This window comes from Marmota marmota, unplaced genomic scaffold (genome assembly GCF_001458135.2).
Source record: "Marmota marmota marmota unplaced genomic scaffold, marMar, whole genome shotgun sequence".
NCBI lineage: Eukaryota > Metazoa > Chordata > Mammalia > Rodentia > Sciuridae > Marmota > Marmota marmota.
The window spans coordinates 32,595,752-32,619,693 of record NW_026000057.1 but is presented as its reverse complement, the minus strand read 5'-3'; the positions used below and the strand labels follow the sequence as shown (position 1 = coordinate 32,619,693).

Genomic DNA, 23,942 nt, shown 5'->3' with positions numbered 1-23,942 from the left:
CATTTTTCTGTTTTAACTTGCCTAAAGTTAGAAAAGTACTTACAGTGGTTGTTAATAATGTACTCTTCAATGGAGTCAAATGATCTAAACTAGGTATCTTCCAAGTCATCTCCTGTATACAAAGCCTCCTGTGCCTTGCATCTTCCGAGGGAAGGCAGACTCAAGTTATGCCTGAGACTGGGCTGACTTCTGTCTGAGGACATACCCTTGGGATGGTCATGGAGCTGGTGGCAAGAGAAAGAAAATGCACTGGGAAGAATGGCACTGCCTACGGGTGTGCATTGCCCACATGTGACAAAGGCTTATCTTGAAGTTGTGCATCTGCCTGGCCTAGAAAGGGGCCAGCACATAGGAGGGGTGCAAAAAATGCTTGTAATTATGTTGTGGTGCATTTATGTACTGGTTTATAGTTTCATTTTTTTTCATGAGAATGTGATTAGTGAGTGGGACTTGATATTTTCACTCGCAATGTCCCTGTGCCTAGCATATGACCTTGCAGGTAGCAATTGCTCAGTGTTGGTGAATGTCTAGGTGCTTGGTAATAGCTCAGGCACTGAATATTCTGGTTTTCTCACTTAATTCTCACAGTGCCCTTATAATGTAACAGTAACTAATATTTACTCTGCCAGTGTCCTATGTTCTAAGTGCTTTTCGTTTATTCACTCACCTGATGTTTTTCACAACCATTTGATATTTAAAAATAGGAATTACTGTTATAATTTTCCTTTGCAGATGGGGAAACTGAGGCATAAAAGGGTAAAGTTGCTTAAGGTAACACCCATAGAGAATCAAGGTAGGCTTGAAACTCAGTGGTTTGCCTCCAATATCCATGCTCTTCACCACTCTAATAGAGTTGCTCATTGGTTTTCCCATTTTGTGGGTGAGGAACTTCAGTTTTCAATAGATATCCCATAATTGTACTTTTGTGGCAAACTGGACCTGAGATACCCATCTATATACTAAGGCTCTTCTCACTACACCACAGTTCTAGACATTTCATTATGACCCCAGAGACAGAAATTTCCAAGAAGAGTGTGTCTCCAATGCCAAAAAGGTCAAGGAGATTCATCATCAGAGACATAGTAAAAACTAAAACTCCCTGAAACTTCAACAAAGCCTTTTTAGGTATAATCCTGTAATATTCTTTGTGGCTCTGGTCAACACATTTTAAGAAAATTGTTGGGGAAAGCCCAACAATTACAAGGAAAAGGGATGTCAGGGCAGTTGTCTGTCTACTGGCATGGTAGCAAATGAGTGTGCTTCAGTCCAGGAAGACAAGAGCTGATGGTGAATGTGTTTTTACTTCACATCCAAGCATTACAAAGTATAGAATTGAGTTCTAAACAACCCCAAAGTATCACTGACGCTTGATCAGTTTGTTTCCAGAATTTATTGCAAATAAAGTTTTAGACATTGGGTTGTAAGCTAATAGACTTACTAGACCAACAGGGATGAATATATGAATGTGTCTTTAATGAATATGGATACATATCCCTAATGTGTCACTGGGGAAAGATTGGCTTTGTTACTCATTTTTGTCTTTGAGATAGATATGGAAGAGCTTGGTGTTTAGAATCAGAAGGACCTGAGTTTAAATCTTACCTCTGTCCCTTACTTGTTATGTGACCTTGGGCAAAATTCTTAATTTCTTACTTCCTCAATTTCTTTCTTTTTTTAATTTATTTTATTTTTTAGGTGTAGATGGACACAACACAATGCCTTTATTTTCATGTGGTGCTGAGGATTGAACCCGGGTCCCGCCCGTGCGAGGCGCGCGCTCCACCGCTGAGCCACAATACCAGCCCCCTCAATTTCTTGATTTGTGCAATGGGATACTAATGATCCTCAAATCACAAGTGTAGAGAGAACTGATCAGATTACTTTTGAATGAAATTAAATTATTGCATACAAGCATATGAAAAGTGCTTGGTCCAAGGCACGAGTTCTCCATTTTAGGAAGATAATGCAGATATATTTGAGTGGAAGAACAGGGATAAGTTTTGCTCCTGTGTTACAGGAACTTCACTGTGGAATGCTCTAGTGATGTGCTAGCTTTGTCTGTGTGGTATAAACTGCATCGTCATAACTGTTCCCAATGGTTAGCAAGAAGAAAATGGGAAAATGTTGCATCTAATAGAGACCAAGAGCTCTCTTATTAAGCCTGCATTCTCCGTGCTGTTTCAATGTGATGGTATCTGTGGCACTGGGAAGGAAGCTGTATGAAGAAAATGGGCAAATACCTACTGAATGGTTCAGTAACTGGCAGAAAACCCCCATGAACAATGGGCTGTGGCTGAGAAGTTGCCTTGCTCTGAACTGAGTCAGAAAGAAAAGTCATGCAGAATATTAATACCAGGAGGCTAATTCTCCTGTGTGGAACAGTGGTCTAGATTTGAATGGATCATGTGGTTGGAAAGTAGAAACCATTTCATCTGAAATAAATTCCAGTGTGTACTTCAGAATGCCTGACTTCAGTTACAGAAATGCTGGCCATAACTCCAAAATGCTTCAGAAGCACCTAAGTTTAATGAGGAAAGCATTCAAATGTGTTGATTCAATGCAAAATTAGAATACTGGGTTTATTTTGTTTCAGAATGAAGAACTTTAGACTTGATGTATATTAATAATTGGTCAAAATAAAACTCTTAAAAATTGGAGAAACTTATATTGCCATGTATTTTTTTTTTTATAAATCCAGTTCTTTCAGAAAGCCATTGATGGGCTGGGGATATGGCTCAAGCAGTAGCGCGCTCGCCTGGCATGCGTGCGGCCTGGGTTCGATCCTCAGCACCACATACAAACAAAAAAGATGTTGTGTCTGCCGAGAACTAAAAAAAAAATAAATATTAAAAATAAAATTCTAAAAAAAAAAAAAAAAAAAAAAAAAAAAAAGAAAGCCATTGAAAATGTGCAACAAGAACCATAAAAAAATTCATGCATTTTGACTCAGTTTCATTTCTGAGAATTTGTTTAAGTCAAATAATTTTTCTTTTTGTCTTTTGACAAAGACTCCATCTTTGACCAAACCTTAGTTAAGCTTTTCTGAGTCTTCCACTGGGCTTCAACCTTGGCCTTCTTTGTCTGTCCTGCCCTTTCATAGCCCAGTTTAGCAAGAACCCCACTCCCCATTGGGGTCACCCTTGATGTCTGATCAAGTTCCTCATCCCCTCACCTTTGATGCATAGGCCCTTGGCTCATTTTTAGTAAGGATCTTCTTAGGTCAGTTTAGCAAGAATCCCCCCAGCCTTGAGGTCTCCTCTTAGTAATTTTCCATCCACTGACCCCTCACCCTGTTCCTTGGTGATAAATCCTTACCTGTACTTGCTGTATTAAGAGGTAAGCCTGATCTCCTTCCCCTATAGCATATCTGTTTGCAATAATATTGAATAAATATTTTAAAAATAAGTAACAGAATATTTTTTCATATATATATATGAAAGAGAGAGAGAGGGAGAGGAGAAAAAGAAAAAAGAACTGGAAGCATTCTGAATATTTAGTACTGAGGGACTGACTAAATGAATTTAAAAACATAAACTTTCCAATAGCATGTTGGCACTCATAGACAAATAGAGGTCAATGCTATATACCACCATGTTCACACTGCTCTAAGTGCCTCACAAGCCAGTCATCAGAAAGGAGCTAAAAGCTGCCATATTCCAAGGCAGCAGCATCCTACCTCACATCATCCCTGGCTTTCTTCTCAGCAGCAGAGGCTGCCTGTGCTCCTCAGGCCTCGTGCCAGGTAACATGGCTTCTGTATAGCTGCTTGAGTTTCTGTTGAGATGTGACCTCTGTTACAGTAATGCTGTCCACAGCTCCAAAATGCTTCAGAAGCACCTTCTCCATTTCTCTCCACAAAGGGGCAATATGGAGGAAATGATTCTTTCTTTCTTTCTTTGTAGCCCTCATAGGCAGGAGACTAGTTCATCTTTCAGGTGGCATGGAGCAATGAGCGGCACATGCTGAGCTTCGTCACTCTTGTCTCCTGGTAACTTGTGGACCTGTGTTGCCGTCGGTCCTTTGTCTCCTGGCAGTAACTAGACTAGATCCAGGATAGCCTTTGGCAGGCCTAGTTTAATTTCTAAGCCTGATAATGGGTTAGTAAATCAAATGGTGCCTGCTCTGTGGCCCAGGGGACTTCATTTCAGAAGAGGTTTGCATTCCAGGTGAGGTGTCAGTTCACAGTTGTGCTGCCTACCACAAGTTACTAAGGCCATTTGTTCTGAAATGATTTGGTTTTGCCTGACCTGTAATGCTTGTTTCCCACTTTGCTTTGTAACTGGATTATTATGAATATTTGTCGGGTTTTAGAATACAGAGGAAAGGAAGTGGTGGTGTGTTAATAAACTGTTCCTCTCGGGGGGACAGGGCTGGATTTGTAACAGTTGCTGATTTTTGTAAATACTCTCACTGTGGTTTGTTTCCAGCTCCCAGTGGTTTAACAACAGCTTGTTGACAAAATTCCTGAGTGCTTAACCACTAGCTCCAGTACACCATGGAAAGGAGGGCGCCATTAAGCTTCACCAGATATGAGCCACCACAGTGAAGGAATGGCTTTCTCTGGATCAATTTCCAACATCCTGGGGAAAATCCTGGGTTGCCCAGCTTGTCTGTCAGGTTTCTGTTCCCTGAATTGTTGTCGACTATGACCAGGGGACTAGGACTGCATGGTAGAAGTTGTTGGAAGTGTGTTTTAATAAACCACAGGAGGCGAATTTGGGGAATTATAATACCCCAGTCTTGGTCTCTTCAAAGCAGAGCTTGGTGTAAAGACTTATGTATAACAAATTTCTCAGAAATAAAATCCTTGGAAAGCAGAAGTACAGAACCACTGGGAAAGGAGGGAAAGGCAAAAGAAGGATGCTTTCTGAAGTTCTACAAATCAGTTACTCTTCTGTCACTATTGGATAATAAAAGGGTAACCTCAAATAATACCTGGTAAGGAATGAGCTGCGTGCTGCCAGGGGACTTTACTGGAGCCTGAGAACAAATCCAAATGCTGATGGAGGTGGAGGGAAGAGAGGAGCACACCCTTCTTCAGGACCCCTCTGGAATTCCTGGATTGAGATGTACTATCTGCACCATTTCCCCTGCTCTGAAGGCATTTTGGTTGTGAGAACCAAATTTCCTTTATCATTTAAGTTAGTTTGAATCATGACGCTTGCAACCAAAGTCTTCTAAGTGCTACACGACCTCAATCACAAGGATTACACCGTATTCTGGTTGTTGGAGTGTTTTCTAGAAGGATGCTACCTCTTAGGGTAAGGGCTCACACATCTGATTTAACTTGTATCCACAATCCCTAACAGAGCTCATGGCATATAATAGAAGCTTAATACATAATGGATTGAAGGAATGCAACTATAATATTTATTTTGTCCCAGTAATATTGATCTTTTCTGGTATCATGAATGCTTTTTTAAAGAATATAAGTGGGGTGGGGGGGCTTGGGATTTAGGTCAGTAGAGGACTTTTGTAGTGTGTGTGAAGCCCTGGATTTGATCCCCAGCACAACGACTAACTAAATAACTAAATTTTTAAAGTGGGTTAAGAATTTTTTTTCATGCAGAGAAAAAAGCAGATCAAAAATTTCAAAAAAAATTAATTAAATATATTTTCTCAGGAACCAATAAAAAGGGGTGGTTACCTAAGAAAGCTATGTTATTTAAAGCTGTCCTGTCAAAAGTATATCTTAGCAGTGCACAGAAGTGCACATCTGTAATCCCAGCTACTGTGGAGGCTGAGGCAGGAGGATTGCAAGTTGGAGGACAGCAACTTAGAATTTATTTCAAAATAAAATAAAAAGGACTGGGGATATAGCTCACGGGTAGAGGCTTGGGCTTTGATACCTGATCCCTGGGGCCACACACACACACAAAAGTAACATATCTCCTTAGACACTAACAAAGCTGAAAGTTTAATAAAAGTATAGTTACATTATAGAAACCTAAACTCTACCATATTATAATATAGTGGGAAATTTTTTTACTTCTAAAAATAGAATCTCTATAAAATGAAAACATGGCAAAGAGAAAATGTGATTGTGTTGATAATATTTTATCTTGATTAAACTTAAATGAATCACCATGAATAATTTTGATCCTATTGATTAAAATCTAGCAAAAGAAATGTTTATTCAATGGTCTACTTCATCCTCCAATATTAACACTGTGCTACTTCTTCCACATTAAACTTTCTGAAGGAGAATCTACAGTGTGGGAGAGTCAGCAAGTCCACAATTTAATCCAACTCTTCACCAAATTCACTGTATTTCCTGAGCACAGCTTGTTGAATGAGCATTTAAGGAAAACTTCATGAGAAATCTTAAAACTATATATATTCTTCCAGATTATCTGGGACCATTTTACTATTGACAGTAAACTCAGGGGAGTTGTAAGTTCTACTTAAATATATCTCTCTAGAACCCAACATTTAGAAAAACAGGATGCAGACGAACAAAAGGACGAGTCTTCAAAAATATTTATCCTTAAGTTTTAGGTGACACAATATCTTTATTTTACATTTATGTGATGCTGAGAATCAAACCCAGTGCCTTGTGCATGCTAGGCAAGTACTCTACTACTGAGCCATGACCCCAGCCCCCAAAGGACAATTTTAATAATAATAATAAACTTTAAAATCTTAATAATATTTTGGGGGCCACGGTAAATTTGAGGCAAAGTACAAACTCTTATTTCTTCTTCAGAACTCAAAAATCTCATTCTTACAATCATTTATGTTAGTTAATAAAATCATTAAAATCAAAATGAAACAAAACCTAATGCTTCCACTTTTCAATGTGAATTTGAGGTTAGAATTTTTTAAGTTCATGAATTTCTGGTAAAAATATTTTGCCTTCTCTGTAATTATCAAAATTTTATTACAGGATGATGCAGGTATCTGGTCAGAATGAGAAAAGGCAACTTTAAAATCTTCTTTTGATTTATTAAGAATCCTCCTTTCTTCTCTTCTCTCCTTTCTTCCTGCCCTGCTTCTTGTCTCCCTCTCTGTCCTCATCTCCTCTGTTATTCTTTCTTTCTTTTCCTTTCTTGTCTTTTTAAAAAGATGATCTCAGTCTGGAATAAACATTCTTGCGAAATTGGCCAGGAATTTTGCCAAGTGTAGTGTCTACACGTCAGCTGTTTTCTGGAAAATAATTACACCATGTGACAATGTCTATTATTTTAATTAGTACTGAGGCGTGCCTCAAAGATGTTTCATCAGGTCAGGATTTCTTATACTGGCAATGGCTTGTTATTTCCCGATGTGCTGATTAAGCAGATAGGTGACACTTGGCATTTTATATAGGTGAGTAAAATAATTGTCATAATTATTAAGCCAGAACTCACGGAAGTAATAAACATTCCCCATGTTACAAAAGGCTTTAGGATCTGCAGCCCAGGGGTCTTGAGATGTTCAAATTACCCAAAGGAAACATTAACCTAATTCTAAGTGTGGAAAGGCCACTCTGTGAAGGCCTGGCACATCTATGGATCTCAAAATGCTTTGTCATAAAGTTTCTAAAATTTAGTCTGTCATCTGAGGCCTGTTGCATTTCCATGATACTTGGACACACCTGTGTGTTGAATTCAAGTACTACTTCCAGGGACTGCAAAAAAAAAAAAAAAGGCACTTTGTGTATTGAGAACACATGTCAGAAATTCTCCAACCTGAAAACAAAATGTTTTTAATAGTAGTACAGTGGAAAACAGAAACTTTATTTCCTCTTTCCACAAATGTTTCCCAATATCAATGTAGGGAGAACTAAAGATTGAAACAAGAAGTGTTTCTCTGAAATAAGACTATTTTATAATCATTACATGGGATTTGGAACTACAACAGAACACATATTAGCACAGAGTTTTTTTTTTTTTTGTTTTGTTTTTTGCATGTCTTCTGTGTGAATAAATGTGGTTAGTTTTTATTGCAAGGCTTTGTGGAGGTTGGAAGGTCACAGATTCTGTGTGTGGATCTTCTCTCAAGGAATTGGTACCCCTGAGACCAGTCATTTTGGGAAGAGGAGTTTCACAGCCCTGAACTGGAATGACACTGGTTGGAGGAATGGAGTTCCTTCCTCTTTTGGATCTTAATTTCTTAGTCTAAGTCAATTTGTAGACTCTGGCCATTGCTGTTTGAGGTGGGTTCCAAGATAGTGTCTGTCACTTGAATTCGAGAACCTCAATTCAGTTGGAATTCAAGGAGTGCACACCATCATTTGTAATCTCTATTGTCTATATAAAAAAGCATCACTCTTGCTGGGTGTGGTGGCGCATGCCTGTAATACCAGAGACTTGGGAGGCTGAAGCAGGAGGATCACAAGTTCAAAGCCAGTCTCAGCAACTCAGTGAGACCCTGTCTCTAAATAAAATACAAAAAGGGCCACAGATGTGGCTCAGTGGTTAAGTGCCCCTGAGTTCAATCCCTGGTACAAAAAGTGTGAACAACAATTTTAGTGTTCATACCTGGAAAGGATACCTTCTCTGCTTTGCATTGCATGAGGAACCTGTCCTTACTCATCTGGGAAGATAAGGTAAGCTTTCAGTTTTCAGTCTGTATTGTTATTGCTATCACTTTCCTTTGGATGACACTGTAGTCAACTCAAGGTCAAGGCTTGGTCTGTGATTTCTTCTTTTGTGCTATACTCAGCAATAGGAACTTCTGCTCAGTCTCCCAGACCTGACACAGGGTCTCAGGCTCCCATAGTGTATTCTGTATATGATGCTTTGCCACATCTGGGAGGCTGCATTTGGGCAAGTTTTATTGTGGTGCAATTGACAAATAAAAATTGTACAGATTTAGGGCATACAATGTGGTATTCTTATACATTGTGTAAAGGTTACCACAATCAAGCTAATTAACATGTTCATCAACTCACATAGTTATTTTGTATGTGTGTGCTGAGAACACTTAAGATCTATTCTCCTAGATGATTCAAGTATATAATACATTTCCATTAAGTACAGTTCCCATATTATACATTAAATATCCAGAACTTATTCCTCCTGCATAGCTGAAACTTTGTATCCTCTGGCCAATATCTTCCTACCCACTCCCATTTCCCCTGTTGATCACTATTCTACTCTCTGCTTCTATGATTTCAATATTTTTTAGATTACATAGAGTGAAATCATGCAGTATTTGTCTTTCTGTATCTGTTATTTCACTTAATATAGTGATCTCCAGGCTCATCCATGTTTTCACAGTGGTGGGATTTCTTTCAATTTCAAAGCTGAAGGGCCACACCTGTAATCCCAGTGACAACAGAGGCTGAGGCAGGAGGACTGCAAGTTTGAGACCAGTCTCAGGAACTTAGCAAGGCCCTGAGCAACTTAGTTAGACTCTGTATCTAAACAAACAAACAAACAAATAAATAAATAAAATGGCTGGGTATGTGGCTCAGTGGTTAAGCACCCCTGGGTTTGATCACTGGTACCAAAACAAACTACAAAAAAAGGTCCAAGGCTATTTGATTGGGTCCACGTTTTCTTTATCCATTCATCTGGTTAGCATACACTTAGGCTGCTCACATATCTTGGCTATTGTGAATATGTTATGCTCGAATTCGGGACCCCCAAAAGACCACTAGAGACCAAGATCGATGTAAACAGCAAAGAGGTGTTTATTGCGAGCTAGCTCGGTCCTCTGCTCGCACACACAGCAACTGGTGATGCTGAGAGGCCCTGAGCCCAGGGTTTGCAGCAGTTTTATACATTCTTTGGAGAAGGCGGGGACCCCCATATACATCATAGCATCTCTTAGCAAATCATCACACACCGAAGGAAAAATCAAATAACAACTCTAAAACATGATTAGCACATTCACTGGCGGGAACAAGTTGGGTAGGGGTGATTGGTCAGTACAAAAGGGGTATTCATTTGAACTGATTGGTTTAGGCCACAAGGGGTGTGCGTGCTGAACTACATGGTTTCCCAACTTGTTATCAACCACCATAAACTACTGGGAGGGTCATCTGGCATCCCAGGTATTTCCCTGTCTCATGCTGATTGGTGGCTGCTAGGGGGTTGCTATGGATCCCCACCTAGCCTGACTGAGTCAGGGACACCTGGCGCAGCAGATCTCTCCTGTTATTTGTAGATAAACAACTTAGCAGGGTGGGAATGTGCCTAGGAGTGCTCTGTGGGTCTTTCCAAGGACAAAGGTCATGTCCTTCCCTTGGACAGGCTTTGCTCTGAGGTAGAGGCTGGTTTTTCAAATAGTGCTGCAATGAACACACAGGTAGACATATCTATGACATACTGATTTCATTTTCTTTGGATGTACACCCAGCAGTGGGATTGCTGAATCTTATAGTAGTTCTACTTCAATGTTTTTTGAGGAACTTCAATACTGTTTTTCATACTGGCTGCAATAATATACATTTCTACAAAAAGTGTACAAGGGTTTCATTTTTTCTGCATCCTTATTAACATTTGTAATCTTTAGACTTTTTGATAATAGCCATTCTAGTGGGTGTGAAGTGTCAACTCATGGTTTTGGTTTGTATTTCTCTGATAATTAGTGATGTTGAGCATTTTTCCGTATGTGTCTTGACTATTCCTATGTCCTCTTTTGAGAAATGACTGTTCAGCTTATTTGGCCACCTTTATTTACTTATTAAAATATTTATTTTTTAGTTGTAGTTGTACACAATACCTTTATTTTATTTATTTTTGTGTAGTGCTGAGGATAGAACCCAGGGCCTTGCACATGCTAGGTGAATGCTCTACTGCTGAGCCACAACCCCAGCCCCTCCTTTGCCCATTTTTAAATCAGGGTTTTGTTAGTTTTTGCTCTTTAGTTGTTTGTGTTCCTTATATATTTTGGATATTAACCCTTTATCAGATAGATGATTCAGAGATAGTTTTTTTCCCATTCTCCAGTCTGTCTCTTCACTCTAATGATTTACTTCCTCTGCTGTGTAGAAGTTTTTTATTTGATAATATCCCATTTGTCTATTTTTATTTTTGTGTCTGTACTTTTGGGATCTTATGTAGCAAAATTGGTGCCTATATATATCTTTGTTTTTATTTATTTATTTTTTTGGTACTGAAAATTAGGGGTGCCTTACTACTAAGTGACATTCCAAGTCTTTTTTTTTTTGGTACTGGGGATTGAACTCAAGAGCACTCAACCACTGAGCAACATCCCCAGCCCTATTTTGTATTTTATTTAGAGACAGGGTTTCACTGAGTTGCTTAGCATCTTGCCATTGCTGAGGCTGACTTGTAACTCACAATCCTCCTGTCTCAGCCTACTGAGCTTCTGGGATTACAGGCATGCACCACCATGCCTGGCCCAAGTCATTTTTATTTTTTATTTTGAGACAGGTCTGGTTAAGATGTTGATTTTCTCACTAAATTGCTGAATCTGGCCTTGAACTTGTGATCCTCTTGCTTCAACCTCCTGTATTATTAGGATAACACACATGTACCACCATACCTGGCTCTATTCCAATGTTTTGAAGTGTTTTCTTTTTATTGATGAATTATAATTATATATAATAGGGGAATATGTTGTTTCATATTAAAAAAATTACACAATATAAAAGTATAATTTGGAAAATTTTACTCCCCAGTACCTCCCTTTTCCCTCCTATCTTATGTCTTTTTTGTCCCCCTCTTTTACTCTACTGGTTTCCCCAATGGAGCTAATATAACTTTTTTTTTTCTGTCAAGCTTTCTATAGTTATTTCTTTTTATTTAGTCAAGTCTTGTTTAACTGTGCTAGCCCTGTTGTATCTTTACTTGTTGGCATAAAAGGAAGGGTCTATGTCTAAAAATAGGATGTTAAGGGTAGTGGGCACGCCCTTACTCTTCTCTCAACCCACACTTAGTAGTGTGTCCAAGGTGCAATCCCTAGGAGAAATTAATCTGTCAACTAAAGATGAGTCTTCATGCCCTTTACCCTTTATACCTTTTTATTCTTACCATCCCTTGACAATTTTGGAAGATCTGAATTTGATTTCTATTAAAGAAGAAACAAATTTTTATTAAAAAAAAAAAAGCCGTGATTTGGATTCCCATGCTCTATGTGGTACTGTTTGCAACTAGGGAAACTTCCTAAATTATGCATCTTGGATTTGTGTTTCCAGGGAGAATAGAGTGTTTCTCTCTGATTAGCAGGATAAATTAGAAATTCTTAACCTAGAAGCAGGATAGAAAGGAGACAGAATGATACCCACCTTATATTTAATTTTTAGTCACTGAAAACAGTACATGAATGAACCTAAGCTAACTAGTTGCATAAACTTCTCTTTGGCTTCTTAGTACAGTTTTATTAATTAGTAACTATTGACATTGAGTCAATACAGTTGGATTTTATTCTCGTCACAGGACTATCATAGAAGTAGAGAAAATTGGTGAGATCTATTTTAGACTTGTCATGCTAATAAAGGAAATGAATAGTTGTTTTCATATTTGGCTTCTATTCAAGAACTAAGGATGATTACAAGTAGGAAAAATGGGTCATTTTTTTTTTTTAAACAGGATCAACCTATGTTATAAAAAAAGAAAGGTAACACATTTTCTCTCCCTTCATACAAGGTTACTGCTAGTCCAGTTTGGTTTTTTTTTTCTTTTTCTTTTTTTCCTTCTTTCTGGATAAACGGCCTTGAATATGAGCAAATGGTTTCCACCCCTTACCAAGTTTCTCAAAATCTCTTTAAAAGGAGATCTATTGCCACCTAGTGTCTAATTCCCAGAATAACTGAATTACTGTGTTCTGAAATATTTGTAAAACTGGTACAACCGCTTGGTGGCACTATGGACATATACATTAAAGGCACAATTCCACATTTATGCTACTGGTTTTATCTTGGTTCCTCGGAGTTTGTTAAATGTGGCATATACATTGTTTTCCTTTTCAAGTTAACATATTTTCTAAGAAAATATGACATTTTCTAAGAAACTTGTCATATTTTTCTTTTTAAACCCTCATAGGTCATGAGAAATTTAAACACTTTCAGATTAAATTACTGATTTTGAAAATGTAAGGCTTTAAATAGTTAATAAGATTAGTGTGTTCTCTTGTCCCTTTATTTCCCTTATCCATATAGTTGTAAACGAAGCCCATCTCAAATCAGAGGAAAAGGTCTTACACATTTGCACAAATACTGAGTGCAAATATTCAACACATTTCCTACATAATCCAAAAGAAGAAAAAGAAGCAACTCAGATGAAGCTATTTTATAACAGGGATCATTGTATTTAGAAAGTGTAGTGGTAGTAGGAATCATTTCCATTTTATGCACAAATCTAGTGGGAGAGAAATTTATCTTCTTGCCACAATATTTGGCTGAGATCATGACTCATGATGAAAGAACACAAAGCTTGGATCCCCGCCCCCCTAAAAAAGGAAATGCCTTTGTTTATGCACCAATTGAAAAAAAATTAAAAAGGAATGCTAGTTAAGGAAATTTTAGCAATTTATTATATAAACAGGCTTTGGGTTACATTTTGCTTTTGGTATCATCAAATTTAATTTGGTACTAATAACAATGGAAATGGAATTTATTACATTTACTCTAATAAGCAGATTCTGGAAGAAGCTACTCAATTAACTTTCCTTCTATTTTGGAAGGAAGAGAAGGATACAACAAACCAATATTTGAATGTTTGAATATACAACAGTTGGTTTAAAAATTGTACACTAAGTACATCAAAATATCAAATGAAATTTTGGTACTTTGTACCATATAATACATATTATCTGTATATCTATCCATCCTATAGTTGTAACATATCCATCCACAATGCCTACTATGATTTTTGAAGTTTTGTAGGTTGAATATATTGTTGGTGAAGATGTAATTACAGTGGTTCCATTTAAAATCATTCATAGCAAAACAGGAAGACTAATTGCCAAAATATTTCCTGGATCTGTTCTGGCTTTAGTGGTTCTCTGGATTTTGAAGGCTTATGAGGAGTGAATTCTCATAGCTTATCACAGGGTACTAGAATTTTCTGTGTTATGATTATTACTATTTTTTTAATATCATCCTCTTTGGCTTCTATTCCAGATCTTCATCAGTCTTCTCAACGTTTAACTCCCCACGTTCTCAGTAGGGTATCTAGTGTCTTACTTCACTGGGAAATTTGTAGTTATCTGTCAATTGTCAGCCCTACCCTGCATGTACTGATATACAGGCACTCCCGACCCACTTTCCTCATGCTTACAGGATGATGTATTCCTCTTCTTGCTCAAAAATCAAACACTTTCCTGAAGCCTTTGGTTTTGTTCCTTCCCTCCTCATCTCTATTGCCAGAAGGCTGCTTCATCAGTCATTCCCACTCTGTGTCTTCCACCTTGATCTTTCTATTGGCTCTAATCCTAAGAATATAAACCCCCAAACTCTCCCATCCTTAAAAAGCTAACAAACCAACAAAAAGATAACTCTTGTGGCAATACACACACACACACACACATACAAAAACCTCAACAACAAAAAGCAAACCAAAAACTCCCCCCAAAACCAGACACAGCAAACAAACAAACCAAAAAAATCACTTTTCTGACCCCAAGTTCTCCTTCCTCTTTGATTCTACCTCTGTCCTTCCTTTTTTTGGTCCATGAGTTACTCTACTTTTCCACCTCGAATGACTAAAATCTAGTTTCCTACCCCACCCTTTACTGATGCAATTTGTGAAAGTTGCTGATGACCATTTTAACTCTCTCATGTTGAACCTATTTGACAAATTTGAGAGAACTGGTTACAATCTCGTCCTTGTTCTCTTTGTAGCTTTTTGAAAGCCTCTTCTGGGTCTTTTCATAAGCTGCTCATTCCTTAAATGTCTTTTTTTCCCATTTGATTTCTGTATTTTCCTTCTTAGCACTGTACATCAAAAATTTTCAAATATCTCGAGAGGCTGAGGCAGGAGGATCATGAATTCAAAGCCAGCCTCAGCAATTTAGTGAGGCCCTAAGCAACTCAGTGAGACCCTGTATCTAAATAAAACATTAAAAAGGTCTGGGGATGTGGCTCAGTGATTAATGGCCCATGGATTCAATCCCTGGTACTCCACTTCCCCCCGAAAAAAGAATTTTCAAATACAGATTTTTTTTTTTCTTTTAAGGTATCCACAAATCTCTGAAATTATATGCAGAATTTTGGGTGTTTGGTGATGTCTAATTTTCAAACAAAAAAGTTCTTATCTTACAAATATTCTCAAAATCATTTACTTCTGTCTAAAAGATTAATGATCTATATTCTATATGATCTTCCAAGGTGATCTTAGCAATAATTTAGTTATTCAAACAAGTGTTTACTAAGTGAAATTATAATAATTTTCTCAAGTAACGCTCAGTAAGTATGATGCTCTTCACACATTAGGAAATCAAAGTGTAGAGGGGTTAAGTGACTTGGCTAGGAGCCATAGTTAGTACATGGGTGGTTGTTACAGTTTTTTTTTTTTAATATGTAGTTGTCAATGGATATTTGTTTTATTTATTTGTATGTGGTGCTGACAATTAAACCCAGTGCCTCACACATGCTAAGCAAGTGCTCTACCACTAAGCTACAACCCTAATCCTGGTTGTTTACAGTTTTAATTCTCATTTATTTGCTGATTTTTCTTCAGGCTGTATCTCCAGCATATATTTCTTTAGCTTTAGACTCTTGGGTAAGTCAATAACTCATTTCTGTGTATTATCCATGGGCTATTGAGCTCACCATTTCTATCACTGAGCTCAACAACTTCTTTCCCCAACATGATTCTCCTTTGTTTTCCATTCAGGGACCATACCATGGAAGCCGTCTTGATTGTTCCATTTCCTCTTTTATATTCAGTTGATTTTCAATATGATTGGATTTAAATCCATATAATTACTGTTTCACTCAGGTATTAATCACCTTTTACCTGATTTTATGTGACAGTGCCCTGCCTCCTTTGATGACAAAAGCATTTTATGGTGATAAATGGGCTAGAAGGGCTCCATGATCCCTACCCTATCTACCTCTCTGCAACCAACCCAGCCTCTCCCTTTCCATAAGGGAAACGTGTCCCTTAAGCCACACTGTATGCCTGGATTGATCCAGGGATCAAAATCTAAGCTAATTATAGGGTTGGGTAGATGATATGTCCTTTATTGAGTCCTCCACTTACATCATTTCTTTTATATCGACTTTTGATAAAAGTTGGGCACTGTTAGATATTATCTTCCAGATGTCTTAGAGCAATTATTTATGTTATGATTTAAATACATGTATTTTTTATATACATGTATTTTTTTAAACTCATATACTTCAAAAAGTATATATTCAGAAAATTAGCTGAACAAAGAGAAAAAAGTTGGTGCCCCTTTGTAAAAAGGTGCTTAACCTAGACATTGGCCTATTGTGCATGGAGGATTGGAGAGTACTATAGATAGTTTATAGATTTTTCTCAGAAAACAATTCTGAGTGTGTTCCAGGATAAGGGCAAATCAATCATCACGGTTCCAAAGTTCTAAACTGTAGGCCATGGTTTTGACAATTTAAGTCTGGAAATTTTTTAAAGCAGATTCATCTATAGAAAAATCTCAAAAATCCGTTTGTGAAATGTCTAAGTTTGAGAGCTTCTTAGTGAACCCTCTGGGGAAAACTGCTTGTGGAACATACCCTTTACTAATAAAAGTGATTGACGTGCTGTTTAGAGTTATAAACCAGTTAAACAATGGGAGGCTTTCTTTCAAAAATATGAATTTGTGTTTGGAAAGAGTTGGCCTTAAGCAAATTCTTTCTGATTGGATACCTGGTAGCAAAATTGTGTATTGAATCCAGTACTATCATAGAATATTTCTTTTTAGTTTTTGGCAAGAAGAGTGATAATTGAGTTACACAATTAAGACTGGGTTCTTTTAGCTTCTGATAATCGCAATGAGATTGCTAATTATGTATTTGTTTATAAATACACACACATATAAGTGTTACAATTTTCTATACAACTATCCAAGAAGGAAGGGGCTAGGGTTGTGGCTCAGCAGTAGGGCGCTCACCTAGCACATGCGAGGTGCTGGGTTCCATCCTCAGCACCACATAAAAAATAAATAAAATAAAGGTATTGTGTCTAACTACAACTAAAAAAATATTTTAAAAAATAAGTACACAGTAGCCTTCTGAGTTTCTACTTACTAATTATGGACCAGAGAGTAGCTCTCAGTGACTGGACCTGCATATATAAGCCCTGCCTCAGTCACTCATGGGATGGCTGCTCTCCCTTGCCAGTGACCTCACACCTTTGTTAAAATACTGAATTCTCCCCCAGGTGCTGTAGCAAGTGGAATTTGAGGGCTAGATCAATAGACATCACCATGGGAGGGTGGGAGGAAGGGGGAAGAAAAGAGAAGGCATGTGTGTTCTAAAGTCATTTAGAACATAATTATTAAGACAAAATGAACCCCACTATTATGTATGTATAACAAAAATGAACTAATAAAAATGTAAAAAATAATAAAGACTCTGACTATTTCCCTGTCTCTTTGAAAATTTCAAAAATAATGTCAACTGTGTGTGACAAGTGAAATAATATTAAGAGAAATAAAGAAAAAAATGAGCTATTCATCATTTTTTAAATCTCCGTTTCCTCATTTACGACCCATCTCCTGGATCCCCCAAAATGGCAAATATTAACAATAAGGTGAGCGTCTTTTCACATATTTCTATATGCTTATGTGCATATGCATATGTTTTGTTGTCACTATTTTTATAAAGATGGGGTTCTCACTACATGCACTAGGTTATAGTTTATGTTTTTCTATTCCCACACCTCCATAACATCCCTTTAGGACAACTCCATATTTTCTCTTAAGTTGCTTAATATTTCATGCTGTGAATGTATCAGTTACTTTGAAAATTCCTACCACTTCCAGGTTGTTTTCACCAATCTGAAAAACCAAAGTTGATGTGATTTCACTTACTCTTATGTCTTAGACTGTTTAGGCTGCTAGCAGAAATGACTATAGAAAGGGTGGCTTATGAATAACAAAAAAAAAATTATTTTTCACAGTTTTGGAAACTAGAATTCTAAGTTCAAGGCCCTTCCTACTCCATGGTTGGCCATCTTTTCACTGTGTTCTCACATGGTGGAAGGAGTAAGGAAACTCTCTGGGGTTCCCTTTACAAGGGTACTGATACCATTATACATTTACAAATTGTCAAGTAAATAAATTGGCAGAGCCTTCATGAACTAATCACCTACTAAAGGCCCCTATTAGGTGCTCCCAATACTGTCACATTGGGTGGTTAGGATTTCAACATATGAATCTAGCAGGGAGCAAATATTCAGTCCATAGTATTTTGGCAGTAAAAAAGATAGGACCTGAACAGAGGGAAAGGTAGGGCTTTATCATTGCTTTTAGCTTAGTTAATTAATTAAAAATTGATTGAACTACTAATGTTTTATTCAACCTATTTTTAACATAAATTTGTATATTTATACCTTGCTTTGATCCCCCAGAATATTTGAAATGACTTGGAAAAGTTCCTCTATGTAACAATGAAGAATGTAGGAGAAAGGGAGGAGAAAAATTGAGAAAATGGTGAAGCTGGAAATAATATCTGTGTTCAGGAATGCCCAGAGAGAGAGACTCCACAGGCACACCTAGTGACAGGTTTGTCTACCTTCATGTCCCTGTGACCCAGGAAGTTCAGGTCAAATCCCACAGGTCTTGAATTCACTCCTCCACTCTTTCAGTGAACTTGGTCTTGGACTCTCTTTTTCTCCTATAGATACCAAGTGCTTGCAATACCCAGTCAGAACCACAAGATAAGGTGTAGTGAACAACTTGGAAAGAGTATAGTAGAGAAAGATCTGGAAACTCAGCTGAGATCACCCAAATGGTGGGGGTTGGAGTTTAACTCCCAGGACAGCTTTGTCACTCACATGTTCTGCCAGGGCTGAGATGACTGCATAGCCTGTCATGGAGGGCCTCCTCAGGGCCCCTCCACCACAGTGGTCTCAGGGTAGTTACAGCTCTTCTGTGCTGACTCAGGTGTTCCCAGTGGTGAGCCAGACAGAAGCTGCAATGGAGTTTAAATGACCTTATCTTAGAAATCACATGGTATTTCCTCATCTGTGCCATTTTGGTCAGAGGTGTCACGAGCCCACCCAGATTCAAGGGATGGGCACATGGGATTCACCTTTTTTTTTTCCCCTTCATTTTTTATTTGTTCTTTTTAGATATACGCAACAGTAGAGTGTATTTTGACATATTATACAGACACAGTATTACTTATTCTAATTAGGATCCCATTCTTGCGGTTGTACATGATGTGGAGTTATGTTGGTCGTGTATTCATATATGAGCATAGGAAAGTTATGTCAGATTCATTCTACTGTTTTCCTATTCCCATCCCTCCTCCCTTCTCTTCATTCCCCTTTGTCTAATCCAATGAACTTTTTTCTTCCCTCCACCCTTATTGTGGGTCAGTATCTGCATATTAGAGGAAGAAGAATACAGAAGTTAAAACCCTCACCCAAGAACCCTCATGTGAAATACATTATCTGAAAAGCATATATTGTATTTTATCAAATACATGTACTTAACATTGACTAACTAGGCTAATAGTTTTGTGTAAAAACTAGTCTTAAGGGTTTTCAATACAGGAAGGTGTTTACAGTAACACATTGGCGCAATGGCCATGCTATCAGGTCTCAGGAAATAAAGATGAAGCAGGTAAAGTGACTTCCTTCAAAGAACTTATGATGTGAGGAGTGTTGGAGACAAGTGAACAGATCAACTGTAACACAAGCTGTTACTTGCAAGAGACCCATGTGATGATCTCAGAGGGAGATCTACCTGCCTGGGGTTCACCCTGAATTATCATCTTTAACCACTTCCTCTGTCCACACCTGAGCCTTTGAACCTTATCTTCTATCTGGCCTTCCATTATGTCTCTTTGATAGACTTCAAACTCAATTTTTTTTTAATTTAATGACTGGTATATTTTCCTCTTTCCCTAACATTCTCCCTCCCACCAGTATCCTGAATTAATATTGTTTCTTTTCTCTGTCCTGAAAAGTCTGAGAGCAAGAGATTCATCCATTTAAGATATAAACTGAATAGGAATTACATACTGTGCGAAATGTTAGATGATGAGGATCCTGTAGGAAGCCAGGAGGTTTCTGTGGCAAGCAGCTTACTTTCCAGAAGGATGCTCCAAAGCTCTTAAAATTATGTGCTTGGCCTAGTCCAATGTGGATAGTTTAAATCCTGAGGAAATCAGGGAAGTTTTCTTAAAGAGTGACATTTCATCTATTTTTTTTTTAAAGAAAAAAATACAAGTTTTACTAGTTGAGGTGGAGGTGAAGTGGGGAAGATCAGGTATTTTATACAGAAAATGTATATTCGGGGTGAACCCCCAGGCAGCAGGTAGATCTCCCTCTGAGATCACATGGGTCTCTTGCAAGTAACACATGGAAGAAGAATAAGAAGAAGGAGAAGGAGATGGAGAAGAAGAAGAAAGAACGAACAAGGGCATTTGGGGACACAAAGAGAAATCCACTGAGGAATGTGGTGGGGTATAGCTGAGCGTGCAACTGTGAGTAGATTTGGGGCATATTGGGAAGGGCCTTGGATAGTCCTTCTGATTAAGTTTGGATTTAATCCTGGAGGTCAGGGAAAGTCAGCAGATGTGTACAAGGAAGACTGCAACAAAAATAGATTTGTTGATCTTTCTGAGAAAACCCAGGAGGATAATTGAGGGATTGGGGAAGAGACAAAAAGGGGAGGCCAGTTAGAACACTCACATTAGCTGAGATGAGAACTAAATCTGAAGAGTCTGAATGAAGAGTTTGGAAGAGGGAGCAGGGAGTAGAAATTAATTCTGAGAGGTACTTTTAAGGTGTAATCTAGAACACTGTGACTGGGTGTGATAAGGTAGTGAGTCTGAGATGGGAGATGAGGGAAGAGGAACAATTTTGTGAAAATAAGATGATACTGAATTTTGTTTTAAAGATTTGGTTATCCAAATCCAAGATCAATAGGAGGCAGTTGGAGACTTTTGATTTTACCTAAAATGGAAGAGAAGATGGGCTGGAGTCCCATTTTTATATATATTATTTGTAAATAGACCTTTATTTAATTTAATTTAATTTATATGCACTGCTTAGATTGGAACCCAGTGCCTCACATGCTAGGCAAGTGATCTGAGGCACCATGAGCCTTTGGAGTCCCATTTTTTTTGAGGCCATCGATGCGACAAATGGACAGAATATTAAACAAATACTTGAAAAATAAGAGGAAAAAGGTCAACATAAATGAGGAAACAGTAAACCACGAGGCAAATCAGCAAAGATTTGCCTCCTGGAAGAGAGGAAAGGTCAAATACCTGAGTATTACTCTGTGGTTGACTAAAGTTCTATGTGAGGACAGAGATATAATAAGGATCACTTGTCAGACCTGTGGCTTCGGAAGTTGTCACTGATGGCTGCACCCAGGGTGATATTTTATTTGTCTCCTTATCAGTGAGGAATAGAATGTAGTTAGGACATCCTTAGTGTGGTCTCCCGCCTGAAAATGGGAATTAGAAATTAAAAACATGTGAGACATAATTTTTGCATCTTGGGAGGGATAATAACATGTTATCTTTAACTTATATCAGTTTTTCAATTTCCATGCCTGAATTTCATTTGTCAAATGGGTTTGTTAGTTGGGCATCACTTTTGGTTTCTGACAAAAAGCTCCATTGTGGCGAGGCCAGATGGTGCACGCCTGTAATTCCAGCGCTCAGGAGTCTGAGGCAGGAGAATCTGAGTTCAAAGCCAGCATCAGCAAAAGTGAGATGCTAAGCAATTCAGTGAGAGCTTGTCTCTAAATAAAATACAAAATAAGGCTGGGGATATGGCAGTGGTGCCACATCCAGTGAGTGCTCTTGAGTTCAATCCCCAGTACAAAAAACAAACAACAACAACAACAACAACAACAAAAACTCTATTGAGCTGTTTTTGAGTACATGCATTATAAAATTTTATGCTGGAAAAATTTTCAAATTTTTCGGATACATTCCTCCCCAAGAAAGCTGTCAGAAATTTCTTCCTCATCAGATGTAAATATACAAGCTTAAGTGAAAATAAGATTTTGGTTCAAATTTGTTTTCCATAGTTTATTAATTTAATTTATAATGGGAGGCATATTAGTGATAAATGCCCTGCTATTTAGGATGAGTTGTTTAATTTGTACAGTCCCTTGGGAGAAGAGTTGGTACCAAAGAATCTGGGCTCAGTTTAGAGGCTAAGTGACATGCGGGTATGGTGGAGTTAGGTATGAATGGTGCTGGCTTGGAAGGATTACTGTGAGGAGGGAAGGATCTAGATTATACAGCTGGATGAAAGGACTGATTGTAAATTAGTGGACGGGTGATCTGGAAATAATGACAAGAGGGGAGGAAAGTCACTATAAAACCCGACTCAACCAAATCCATAGCTGACAAGGTAATAGTGGAAAAGGGCTTAAAGTCGCTTTGAAATTCACTTTCCAGATTTAGTCTTTGCATTCCCTCATTGTTAATAGCATTTTAATTTTTATTTCTTCTAAGTGATAAGATCTGTGTGATGGCTCCTTTCTTCTCTTTTAAAATTAAGTGCTAATCAGCAATGTAATTGAAACCTTTCCTGTTTGGCTTAAAATGAAAGTACTCCATTATATGCATTTAACTAGTGTTTCTTTCAGATCATAATCTCTGTTGTGAAATACAGTGGTAATCATGCAACATCTACTGACTCATATATCTGTTTGCAAGTATATTTTTCTCAGTTGGCAGTAAGTACTGTCCTTCTGTCTCTCCATTCATACATATATACATGCTTGCATACATCTGTTCATCCATCCATTCATCTGTCCATTCAATTATTGAACATGTGACTATCTATATATGTCATACCCTGTGATGGCCTTAGGGGTGAATGAACCAATCTCTTCTCTCAAGGAGCTCATATTCCAATAAGGGCAGCAGTTCCCAACCATGGCTGCATATAAGAATCCCTTGGAATTCTGTTTCATTCTGTTAGAGTCTGACCTGGGCATTGATACGTGTTTTTCAGAGTGTTCAAGTTTATTCTAGTGAAAACAGATTGAGAGCCACGGAATTAGGTTAGTATGCCTGTATTATTACATTGTCTTATAATAATAAAAAAGAGAAGAAAATGTAGTCATATATCTTTTTTCCCCCTTTTTACTCCTTATATCATCTATCTCAGAACACAGGGTTTTGAATACACTGAATTAAACATTTCTTCAATTAGTAAATTTGTTATTATTAGGCTAAGTTGCCTCCTCAGTATCATTAGATGGTATTCAAAAGAAAGAATTCTTTTTGACTATTAATTAACTTTTTAATACCAACTAACAGAGAGTTTTGAGGCCTATTTTATAAAAAGAAATAATAAAATTAGTTGTTTTCATATTGAGTTTTTGAATTTAAGACTATTGATTTATTTGATGAAATCTAAATCTAATTTAATTTTTATGGGCAAAGTTTTTCTTATGATATTTAAATACATTTAGTATATATACAATTCTTTTTGTTTTACTTTGAAATACTTGCTTTTTTTCTTTTCTAGGTTAGTCAGGTCAATCTTTAAGTATGACATCTAAATTGTCTTTTTAAATGTGCTTCATATGCTTAAAATTGGAATTGTAACTCCCATCAAATTTCTGTAAAAATATTCAACAATAAAGTTAGAGAGCTAGGGAGATATCATGTCATTCTCTTTCTGTTCAATGGAGAAGCTATAATTGCTCAGCTGGTCTGGAAATTATTCTTCTCTCTTTAATTCAAATAAAAGAAAGATCCTCCCCTCCTCATAGTAAGCACAAGACTCAAGAGGACACAGGTGGATTGCTGACAGAAATTAGTTTTGAAGGAATGCGTAATTAGTGAAACACTCATTGTTTATCAAAAGTAGTCAATCGCCTTAGAAATATTACTGATAAAACATTGTTATAGTGAACTTTGGGCAGCTTCAGAG

General features: G+C 37.5%; 2 long non-coding RNA genes across 2 annotated transcripts in view; both read left to right on the top strand.

Moving 5' to 3' along the window:
• Positions 1-5,367, top strand: part of LOC125619796 — a 35,335-nt gene extending 29,968 nt beyond the window's left edge. Inside the window, exon 2 of the long non-coding RNA XR_007351389.1 lies at positions 4,428-5,367. This is a non-coding gene — a long non-coding RNA (uncharacterized LOC125619796). The remainder of the gene's footprint in view (positions 1-4,427) is intronic.
• LOC125619795 overlaps positions 1-23,942 on the top strand; it is an 89,813-nt gene that overhangs the window by 30,879 nt on the left and 34,992 nt on the right. The window lies entirely within an intron of this gene.